At 35.1% G+C, this 12,223-nt stretch overlaps 1 protein-coding gene and 1 pseudogene across 4 annotated transcripts in view; one reads left to right on the top strand and one right to left on the bottom strand.

Annotated features, from left to right (window-relative positions):
- Positions 1–12,223, bottom strand: part of ATF7IP (activating transcription factor 7 interacting protein) — a 122,500-nt gene that overhangs the window by 70,189 nt on the left and 40,088 nt on the right. The window lies entirely within an intron of this gene.
- On the top strand, positions 8,596–8,758 carry LOC113593104 (uncharacterized; annotated as a pseudogene).

The raw sequence follows: 12,223 nt of genomic DNA, 5'->3' as shown, positions 1-12,223 counted from the left end.
AATATTTATAAATCATATATTTGCAAATATGTATCTAAGAGACTTGCATCTAAAAAATACTAAATACTATTACAACTGAATAACAACAAAAGTAACCCAACTTAAAAATGGACAAAGGAACTGAATAAACATTTCTCTAAAAGACATATAAATTGATGAGGCGCCTGGGTAGCTTGGTGGGTTAAGCGTCAGACTGCGCCTCAGGTCATGATCTCGCGGTCCGTGGGTTTGAGCCCCGCATCGGGCTCTGTGCTGACAGCTCGGAGCCTGGAGCCTGCTTCTGATTCTGCGTCTCCCTCTCTCTCTCTGCCCCAACCCCACTCACTCTCTGTCTCTCAAAAAATAAACTAAATAAACATTAAAACTTAAAAAATAAATAAATTAATTAATTAAAGACATACAAATTGCCAATAGACAAACTGCCGATAAGCACTAAAAATGAAAAGATGCTCAATGTTATTAGTCATCAGAGAAATGTAAATCAAACTTCAATGACATAACACTTCACACATAGCAGGATGGCTATGATCAAAGAGAATAACAAGTATAGGTAAGAAGCAAACAAACTGAAACCCTCACACAATGCTGGTGGGGTTATAAAATGGTATAGCTGCTTTGGAAAACAGTCTGGTAGTTCCACACCATGTTAAACATTAATTGTTAATTTTCTATCTTTCCTCTTTTGTAATATACATAAAGCTATAAATTTCCCTTTTAACGTTGCTTTAGCTGCATCTCATATTTTGATGTGTCATATTTTCATTGTTGCTCTGTTAAAATATTCTCTAATTTCCACTGTGACTTATTATTTCACATGAGAGTTTCTCTAAAAGTAGTTAGAAGTTTCTTTAAAAAGTAATATGACTATGTGAAACTCCTTAAAAAAATACGAAGTTGGTCTCATACTAAAAAAAAACATCAAGCAATGTAGATTATGAGTCATGAAGCATTATGGCTTTATTCAGGCCCAACCAAGGTGTCCATTTGATAAAAAATTAGAACCCTAAGCCCCAATACCTCAGAATGTGACCTTATTTAGATACTTTTTCAGAGGTAATCAAGTTAAAATAAGGTCATTAGGTGGGCCCTAATGATTGGTATCCTTATAAAAAGGGGAAATTTTCGATACATATACACACACAGAGAGCCATGTAAAAACTGGAGTTAAGCTGTCACAAATCACAGGTAGGAGAGAGGTCTGGAATAGATCCTTCTTTAATTCCTAGTTCCTGCAGGGCCCTGGATCACCTTGATTTCAGACTTCTAGCCTCAGAACTATGAGACTATAAATTCCCTATTTAACAAAAGGGGGAAAAAAGAAACTTCAAGGAATGTGATTCACTGCAAAAACAGAATAGAGATTGAAAATAAACACCAGATCATCAACAGACACAGACCATTCATTTGACAAAATTCAACACTGACTCAAAATTAAAATTCTCAGTGGCTCAGTTGGTTGAGCGTCTGACTTCAGCTCAGGTCATGATCTCGCAGTCCGTGAGTTCAAGCCCCGCGTCAGGCTCTGGGCTGATGACTCAGAGCCTGGAGCCTGCTTCCGATTCTGTGTCTCCCTCTCTCTCTGCCCCTCCCCGTTCATGCTCTGTCTCTCTCTGTCTCAAAAATAAATAAATGTTAAAAGAAATTTTTTTTAAATAAAAAAATTAAAATTCTCAAAAAACTTAGAAGAAAACAAATATAATAAAAGTTATCTCTGTTTCCGATTCTGTGTCTCCCTCTCTCTCTGCCCCTCCCCCGTTCATGCTCTATCTCTCTCTGTCCCAAAAAAAATAAATAAACGTTGGAAAAAAAACAAAAAAACAAAAACCCTACAGATATCATAAGTAACGGTGAAATAAGATCAGAACCAAAACAAGGATGTTCTCTAATACCATTTGTATGTTAACATCTAGCCAGTGCAGTAAGGCAAGCAAGAAAGAGTGCAAGGACTCGGTCCTGGAGAAAACAATGTAACCAGTTTCTAACGGAATAAAACAGAAGTCTTTTAAGGACTAAGATATACAGGAAGCAAGAATATTGCTTTCATACTGTATATTCATTTATCATCACCATTACCTGTAGGAATGATGGTAAGATACACTTGCTTTAGCTGGAGAGGGAGAAAAAAGAAGCCTCTGACATCTGGGAACTTACCTGACACTTACAACTAGATCTCATTATTATAAATTGACTTGATGCTTACAGCTAAGCCATGTTGTTCTCCTTCTGTACATAAAATCACCCAAATTAGACAAGGTCACTGTGCAACCCATGAAATATCAAACCTCTCCCTCTCTGAGAGTGATGCCTAATTTTTTTTTATCAACACTGTGCAACCTCTCCCTCTAAATGAGTGATGCCTAATTTTTTTTAATTACATCTTTATCCTAACTGTAGTCTGTCCTCCCTACAGAGATTTATTGAGATAACCAAGCATAGAATTGCCCCCACTTTTTTTTTTAACTTTTTTTAATGTTTATTTATTTTTGAGAGAGAGGGAGAGACAGAGAGCATGAGCAGGGGAGGGCCAGAGAGTGGGAGACACAGAATCCAAAGCAGGCTCCAGGCTCTAGCTGTCAGCACACAGCCGGGAGCAGGGCTTGAACCCTCAGACTGCAAGATCATGACCTGAGCCAAAGTCAGACACTTAACTGATTGAGCCACTCAGGCGCCCCGAATTGCCTCCACTTTTTGACAGCACCCAATCCAGAGTAAGGCTCTATTTCCTCAAACTCGCCCCCAAATAACCCAATCTCTACTACACTAAACCCAAATCCTATACTAGGTTTTTTTCTAATATCCCTTACCGATGTGCCTCACAGTTTCCCCAAGGATGAGCATTCTCCCTCACTGCAACAAGTAATAAATCCAACTTGTTCAATTACAGGTCTGATTCTGGTGTTCTATAGTTCTTCTGGCTGAAAGGCATAAAACAATGGCTTAGCCTATCTGCCAGAGGTCAATACAGCTTGAAAACCTACCACTTTTATTACAGTACTTCTAGATTGTGGTACGTTCTGCATTCATTTGTTCACTTTAAGCCAATTACTTATAATGCATTTCCTAGTCTTCCTAGACTTTTAATTATGGAACTCAGTAAAACTATTCAGGAAAATTACCTTTCAATTGAACAGAAGCTTTACTGCAAAATTATCATAGGCACTATTTTAAGGGTTATTCACTACAGTCTAACATTAAAACTTCAAGTTTTTTCCCCACCCACTATACATTCCGAACTCATACTAACTGGAAATTTTTCTGCAAAGAAGATACAATGCAAATTTTGTAATCACTTTTTCTTGCTGACTTCAAAGACAGAAAATAATTAAATTTATAGCCTAAGGAGTATGGTTACTTTTTAAAGATTTTTAGACCTGAGCTGCAATTCTTTTGGACTCTGACCTCATAATATCCACATTTGTCAGCTGTTACATGGATACCTGACAGTTATTGTGAGTTGCATTAAAAGCAAGCATTCCTCTAAAAAAATGTGTTTTTTCATAATTTTCAGTAACCCCACTAAGAACATGAATTCTGCAGACAGAAAACATGGATTTGAATTCCAGCTCTCCCATGTGCTTACTATGTGACACAGGGCAAGTTTCCTAACATTGGTTTCAGCAATCTTAAAAAGGGCGTATCATTATCAGTACCTGCCACAGAGGTTGTAGTCATGATTAAATGAGATTCCATACATTAAGAACTTAGTAATTGTCTATGTATATACACAGTGTTTTTAGGCATAAACTAGAGAATGTGAGACAAATTTCTCAAATACTTCTGTTATTTTTTATATAGGTGAGAAATCCAACATGCAAACATTACATTTAAATTGCCACCACCAAATAACATTTAATAAAAATAAGTACACTCCACGCAAGCTGGCTTTTTACCAATTAAGTTGTCATTCAATTCAGTAATAATATAGTACTGTACAAAGAATTACAAAATAACTACCATCTATACCCACAAGGGAGCACACTACAGCCATTTACCGGATATTTTATGGGTTCTAAGTATAACAAAAAATAGACAAAGCATAAGGAAGTAGCATGAACCAGTTCAAACTAGTTCAACCATATCTGTGTAAACCAATCAGCAATAACTTTTTAAAAACGTATTTTGCATAAGCAAAGTATATTTAAGAAAGATACACATTTGAAAAGAGTGTGTTACCTGCAAACAAGTCTCCATGGCTGTACTACCGGAAGAATACATTTCTAAGGATCAGTTTAAATACCGTCATCTGAAATTGAAATGCCATTCACAAAACTATTCTACAAAAGAAAAACTACTTTTTTTAGATTGCAACACTAGAATCATGAAGCTTTCATATGCCTGTAATTCATTTTCACAGGAAAAATCATTTATATTTTACAGTAGAAAATGCCTGCCATATCTAGAAGTAAATGTGTAAAACATGAACTTTCTCTAGAAAATACTTTTTTCATGAAGAAGAGAGTCAAAAACTGTATTTAGGTCTCTATTCTTTATATTCAGACAGGAAAATACTGTCATTAATAAAATCTTTTTCTAATGCATTAAAAAGGGCTTCACCTTTACCAGAGGAATTAATAATTAAATAACCAAGAGGGTATGTTACCTGCAAATAAGTATCTATAGTTTGGAATTTTTTTCAAATTTTGGGTAAATTATTTTTAAGGAAAGGCCAATAAGCCTCTTATTTTTTTAAGTGAAAACGTTATTCTCTTCTCTGCTTCGTCCCCCCCTCTACCTACAACTTTTACCCTTTTTTCTAGCAAAGAGATCATAGCTATGAAACAACAAAGGGAAGTATTACCAAAAGCTGTAATGTCTTAGCCTACAATCTGCCTGCTCAAAAAGCTCAAGAATTTAAGTGGCTGTTCAAGAGCTGCTCACAAACTCAGCCAATCAGTAGCCAGCATTCTGATTCCTGCCCAGCAACAGGAGACAGACAATAAGGTCAGGGAAACATAGTTAAAACCTGGATCCGAAATATGTTAGTGAGGTTCTTTATCTAATATAAGTAATCTAGAACATAAATGCATATAAAATCTAAATCTATACAATACATATTAAATATATAACATAAATAAATAAAAATATACACCTTTCATGCTATTTTAATTTATCTTCCTTTAAATACCCCTGAATGTTTCCAGAAATATAAATCAATTCCCTAACTGGAGAATGAGTCAAACATGGACCATACATAACAAGAATATACTTCTCTCCCCATAAGTAAGAATCTGTAAAATTCAAATGTAAATTTCTTTTTTAAAACAATCCACAATCCTTAATATTTATAAAGCATTTATAACTAAAAATTCAGCAGAACCTTAAATCCAAATGACAAGATTATTTTCATACCTATCACTATTATTATAGATCTGACTCCAAAAATTAATAGTATTTTGGACCCAAAGGTTTACTACAGATAGCATCATCAAGTGCTTTGTTGTCTACTGCACTGAACTGACTCAGTTTGATTCACCTAATGAAATTAAAATGTCTGACTCCTGACAACCTATATTAAGTGTTGTAAGTACAACTACTACATCTTTTTCTCCTTAACTGCCTTTCACAGCATGTTATGAGCTCTCCCCTTTTGTTTTGTTTTTTTTTTTTTTGAGCTCTCCCCTTTTGAAGCAATAAAGCAAATGTGTGGATTACAACAGTAAATATTCATGTAAATTGAAGGGGAATTTTTCGTATACTATATCATTCTGCAGTCCTTTAAACATAAAATTATAAAATAAAAATAGGTAATCTGTCATCTGAATATATTTTTTTCTCAAATTAACCACTTATCAGATTTTCTTAGTAAACAAGTTTTAAAAATAAACCTCATTTTTTTTTCTCCTTCAGTTCCAGATGAACCTTGTAATTTTTCAAACATACCCAAGAGGGAGCTTGCTGCAGCCATACTCTTAGTTTATATAATCTCCCCATAGAAAAAAATAAATCAGCAGCTGCTTCAGTGCTTCCTTGTGTGAGAAAACCGAAATTCACTGCCTGATTGGCTCAAAGCCATAGTTGTCTAAAACCAATCAGACATCAGTATCACAAACCTTGCCCAGCAACAAGGGAAGCAGATGAGGGCAAGTACTCCACCAAGAATCCAAAGGCTGTGAAAATAAAGGTGAACGATTATAGTGAAACATATTCGATGAAACTGAAATATACTCATAATATACTCCCAGATTTATTGTTTGAATAAGAGGTCTCCTGTAGGGTTTTTCTGATGAATAAACAAGGGCCTGTACTACTGCTTTCCAAGAACAGTTAACAAAACAATAGGAATACCTGGATTGTTAAATCAAAACATATGCATACATACACAAACACTATCCTAATTCAAAGTTATGGATACCTGATGAAGTGTACTTAAAATAAAACTTAGCAGTAACTTGTAAAATGTGAAGCAAAGCCATTTAAGCAGACTTGACATTTCTATCTTTGACGTAACACTCCAAGTGCATTCATGCTGTTAACTGATGTTACTATAACATTAATCTGAATACTGAGATGCTGGGAACAATTTTATTCAAATTTGAGTTTTCATTAAATGGACTAAATAAATATTGGCCAACAGGACTAATAATGGCTTATTCTTACATAATCACTTTATGCTCATGATTCCTAGCCTCTTTAGAAACACAATTCTGCCACTTGATTCCCTGAGAACCCACTCTCAACTGAGAAGTGCATGATTTTATTTCACACTCCCAAATTTAGTTGAGAATTCCGCAACAGTCCTGAAAATAAAATCATAAAGAATATTCAGGGTGTTACACAATAAATGTGTAAATCTGCTTTACTGTTTACTGTCCATTAATGAGACTGGTAAAACTGATAATGCAATGGTTCATCCACTTTAATACTTATCTGTACAAATTTAGTATAAAGAACTTTCTAAATTTTTAGCTTTTTTATAAATTTTTTTGTTTTTTGCATTTTATTTTATTTTTGAGAGACAGAGACACAGAATGCGAGTGAGGGAAGGGCAGAGAGAGAGGGAGACACAGAATCCGAAGCAGGCTCCAGACTCTGAGCCACCAGCACAGAGCCCGATATGGGGCTCAAACCCATGAACCGGGAGATCATGACCTGAGCCAAAGTCGGATGCTTAACCAACTGAGCCACCCAGACACCCCTAAATTTTTATCTTAAATAATGGATATCTTTTCATTTCTGTTAATTACTTTTCTAAAACTTCAGTAGAACTACTTTCACTACTTCTGTTTAAAATCCCACATCATCACACTTCCATATTCTCTTGCTTTCTGTAGGCTCTCTCTCCCAGCCACTCACAAAGCCCTGGCAATATTTAATTGAAGATCCAGAATCTCCCACAGTTCACAATTTTTCAGTTCTATGCTATCGTTCTTCTCTTAATTTCATAAAACACATTCAATAGCTATCCTACTATCTTTAAAAAAATATTAGTTGCTGAAATCTGTTATCTAATACTCGTTCAGTAAAGTATCAAGTGATCACAATATTTGACACCTCAACAAAGAATCCCTTCTGCCTGTCATCAACCTACTGATATTAGCTGGAGTATCAAAATGTAGAATGAAATATCCGAAATTAAATTTTTAAAAAATAATCAACAACAAAGGAAACAGGGAGTTTGGTTTACCAACAATTCTTTGGGAAAAGTAGGATCAAATCATGTTCTTGAAATTTTGGTCACATCAAAACCAGACTGGTCACTAACTTGTTGCATTCACTTCTATGTTTTCAGAAATTCTAGGGTAGTCTACATGAAAAAAATGCAAGATACCCTAAAATCACTTTTCCAAGTGTATTTTTGGGATCATTCTGTTATATAGGCAAATTAAAACTGACTGACCTGATCTAACAAATGCAATTTTAAAGTACACTTATCAAGTTACACTCCCTTAGGAGATTAGCCAGTTATCCTATCCCCCAGGGCCCTATTTACTAGCTTGTCCTACTCACCAAATTCTACCACCTATGCAGATAATGAGTAAAGTTACATAAGTCCATGTAATAATTTCTTCAGGAATTTAAACCAGTTGTCCAAATGTATTTTTCATAGTTTGCTGGGTGAACTAAAACACCCAGGATGATTTATGAGAAGGTGAAAAACGTAAATTCTTCAAATGTCCGGAAACAGCTCTAACTTTTCTTATTGACCAAACCTAAGAAGAAAGAGTGAAAAGCTTACTTTCCGTATCAGCCACCTTTCACTAAATAATACTGCAACAATACTTCCACCCCTAAAATCTTATTGGCTAATAACATTCTTCATCTTTCTAGGTCATAGGCTGAAGGAGTGGCACCCCCACCCCAAATCTAGGTCTTGTGGCAAAGGGAAAAGACTACGATGACAGAACAATACAATACACCAGGATCTTAAAGCTATTTCTTAGACATAGTACACATCACTCTCACTCACAGTCTATTGGTTAAAGCCAAGTTACACATTAAAGGCGTGGAGAAGTAAAAAGCAACCACTGGGAAATACTTCATGTCACGTGACAAAAGGCATAGATATATATCATCTTCTTACAAGAAGCTTACAAGAAGAAAGAATAATGGTGAAATATTATATAATCTACCACACTTTAAAAATACGTATTTATAATCACTTCTCAGCCTTTTGGCTAAGATCAAGTGTAGCATCTGTTCTTATCAGTTTAAAAATACATAATTATAGAGGTGCCTGGTGGCGCAACTGGTTAAGCATCTGACTCTTGATATCGGCTCAGGTCATGATCTCACAGCTCATGAGTTCGAGCCCTGCATAGGGTTCTGCACTGACGGCATGGAGCCTGCTTGGGATTCTGTCTCTCCTTCTCTCTGCCCCTCCCCTGCTTGTGTGTGTGTGTGTGTGTGTGTGTGTGTGTGTGTGTGTTCTCTCTCTCTCTCTCTCTCTCTCTCTCAAAATAAATAAATAAACTTAAAGAATATATGCATAATTATAAAAAGCTTGGCCTACCCAGGATTTCTAAACTAACAAAACTGGGTCTCCTCAATGTTTGTTCTAACATTAGCAGAACAATCAACATGGGATAAATCACCCTAACTCTCTAGATTTCAGGTTGCTCAACTGTAAAAACAAAGATCAGACCAGATGCTTGCTAAGTTCCATTCTAACTCAAATTTTATATTATTTTACAAATGTCTAGCAATACTGATTGCGTTTATAATTCAGTGTTCATTATAAAATACTGTGAACATGCAGTAAGACATAAATTCTGAGATAATGACCATGCATGTACCCACCATCCAGATAAGAAATAAAACAACTAGAAATAGAAAACAAAGCCCTTTGTATGGCTACCAGATAGCATGCTCCTCCTTCCCCATCCCCAACTCCTTAACACAAAGATAAGCATAATCTTGAGTTTCATATTTATTATTTTTAGGCATGCCTTATACTACTTTTTCTATATTATATAAATTCCCCTTTTTGTTAACAAAACAATTTAAAGAGAGAAAAAGAAACTGACACTTATCAAGGTACAATTATAGGTCAGACACTACACCAAGTCATATTCTTTTCTCATTTATTTGACAACTTATATGACATTCACCTTAATATATGATCTAAATGAATACATTAATAACCATGCTGCTATCACACATTCCTTTACACAGTAGGAATTTTAGCTTGGCAAGGTCAACCAGATACCCAATTCAGTACCAAGTTGTTTTCATTGGCACAGATGCCCTTCTTATACATTTCATCCTTTAAATTTTGCTACCATGGGCTGCTCTATTGTATCAAAATGTTAAGTAATAAATAAACGACAGGTGACCCTTGAATAACACAGATTTGAACTGCATGGGTCCACTCATAGGCAAAAAGTTTTAAGGTACAGTACTGTAAATTTATTTTCTTTCCTTATAATTTTCTACTATTTCCTTTTCTCTAGCTTACTTTACTGTAAGAATACAGTACATGATACATATAACATACAAAATGTGCTAATTGCATGCTAGCAGAAAGGCTTCCAGTCAACAGTAGACTATTAGTACTTAAGTTTTGGGAGAGTTAAAAGTTACATGCAGATTTTTGACTACATTAGGGATTAGCACCACATTGTTCAAGAGTAAACTATACATGATGTTTGCCACAATCTTCTTCTCTATCTGTTTGAAAATGAAGAAGTCATTTAATAGAATTCCTAAAGCCTAACCACACAGTAAATGCAATCTGATAGTAGACTCTTAATTTTACCAACCTACAGACTGGTTCTTATATTAGCTACAACAGTATTATCAGCACAGTACTAAATATTTAGTTATCTTTTAAAAGTAACTTATCTACAAGCCATCTTAGCAAATGATAGAATTCACTCTACAAACAATAAGGGAATTTCCTCAACCTTCTAAGGGGAATTTAGGAAAAACCCACAACTAACACCTACTCAACAGTGAAAGACAGCTTTTGCCCTAAGATCAGGAACAACACAAAATGTTTGCTCTTACCACTTCTATTCAGCAATAAGTAGAGGTTCTGGCCTGGGCAAGTAAGCAAGAAAATGAAATAAAGTTTATCCAACTTGAAAAGAACAAAGTAGGGGCGCCTGGGTGGCGCAGTCGGTTAAGCGTCCGACTTCAGCCAGGTCAGGATCTCGCGGTCCGTGGGTTCGAGTCCCGCGGCGGGCTCTGGGCTGATGGCTCAGAGCCTGGAGCCTGTTTCCATTCTGTGTCTCCCTCTCTCTCTGCCCCTCCCCCGTTCATGCTCTGTCTCTCTCTGTCCCAAAAATAAATAAACGTTAAAAAAAAAAAAATTAAAAAAAAAGAAAAGAACAAAGTAAAGCTATCTCTATTTGCAATGACACAATCTTATATACGGAAAAATGTAAGGAATCCACTAAAAAATTATTAGAATTGGTAAATGAGTTTAGAAGGTCGCAAGACACAAGATCAATATATAAAATCTATTGTATTTCTGTACCGTTGCAATGAACATTTCGAAAGTAAAATTTAAAAAACAATTCAATTTATAATAGCATCAAAAATAAAAAATTTAACAAAAAGAAGTACAAAACTTTATTCTCTGAAAAACTATAAAACATTGTAGAGGAAATTAAAGATCAAAATAAACACTAAGACAATGTATATTCCTGAATTAAAGACTTAATATTAAAATGTCAACATTCAAAACTGATCTGATTCATCGTAATCCCTATCAAAATCCTAGCCATCTTCTTTGTAGAAACTGACAAGGTGATCCAAAAATTCATATAGAAATGCAAGGGACCCAAAATAGCCAAAACAATCTTGAAAAAGAAAAACAACATAGAAAAACTCACTCTTGATATTTTCAAAGCTTAGTACAAGCTACAGTAATACTATCAGTGTAGTACTACTAGCAAAAAGGACAGACATATAAATCAATGGAATAGAACTCCAAGTCAAGAAATAAATCTTCACATTTATGGTCAACTGATTTTTGACAAGGGTGCCAAGACCATTCAATGAGGAAAGAACAGTATTTTCAACAAATAGTATGGGGATAATTCGATAGCCACATGCAAAAGAATGAATTTGGAGCCCCTATTCTCATGCCATATATAAAAAAATTTAACTCCGAATGGCTCAAAGACCTAAATTAAAAAAAAAAAAATTTAATGGTATTTATTTATTTTGAGAGAGAGAGAGAGAGTGAGAATGCACACACAAGAGAGCAGGGGAGGGGCAGAAAGGGAGGGAGAGAATTCCAAGCAGGTTCCGCATTGTCAGTGCAGAGCCCAATGAGACGCTCTCTGTGAGACCAGGACCTGGGCCAAAATCAAGAGTCAGACTTAAATTTAAGAGCTGAAAGTTTTAAATCTTAAAAGAAAACTTAGATATAAATCTATAAAATCTTAGAATAGGCAATGGTTTCTTATATATGACCCAAAAAAAACAAGCAATGAAAGAAAATAAAACAGATTAACTGGACTGGACTTCATCAAAATGCAAAAACTTTTATGCTGCAGAGGACACATCAAGAAAGTGAACCAACAACTCAACTCACCCAATGGGAGGAAATGTCTGCCAATAATGTACCTGATAAGATACTTGTATCTACTAGAACATACAAAAAAAAAGTTACAACTCAATAATAAAAAACAACCCAATTTAACAAAAAGCAAAGGACTTGATATTTCTCCAAAGATACACCAATAAGCAATAAACATGAAAAGAGGTGCAATTTCATTAGTCATCAGAGAAATGCAAATCAAAGTCACAATGAAATAACATGTTACACATATCA

This window comes from Acinonyx jubatus, chromosome B4 (genome assembly GCF_027475565.1).
Source record: "Acinonyx jubatus isolate Ajub_Pintada_27869175 chromosome B4, VMU_Ajub_asm_v1.0, whole genome shotgun sequence".
NCBI classification, from domain to species: domain Eukaryota; kingdom Metazoa; phylum Chordata; class Mammalia; order Carnivora; family Felidae; genus Acinonyx; species Acinonyx jubatus.
Note: the sequence above shows the minus strand (reverse complement) of the source record. Positions and strands in the feature narration are given on the sequence as shown.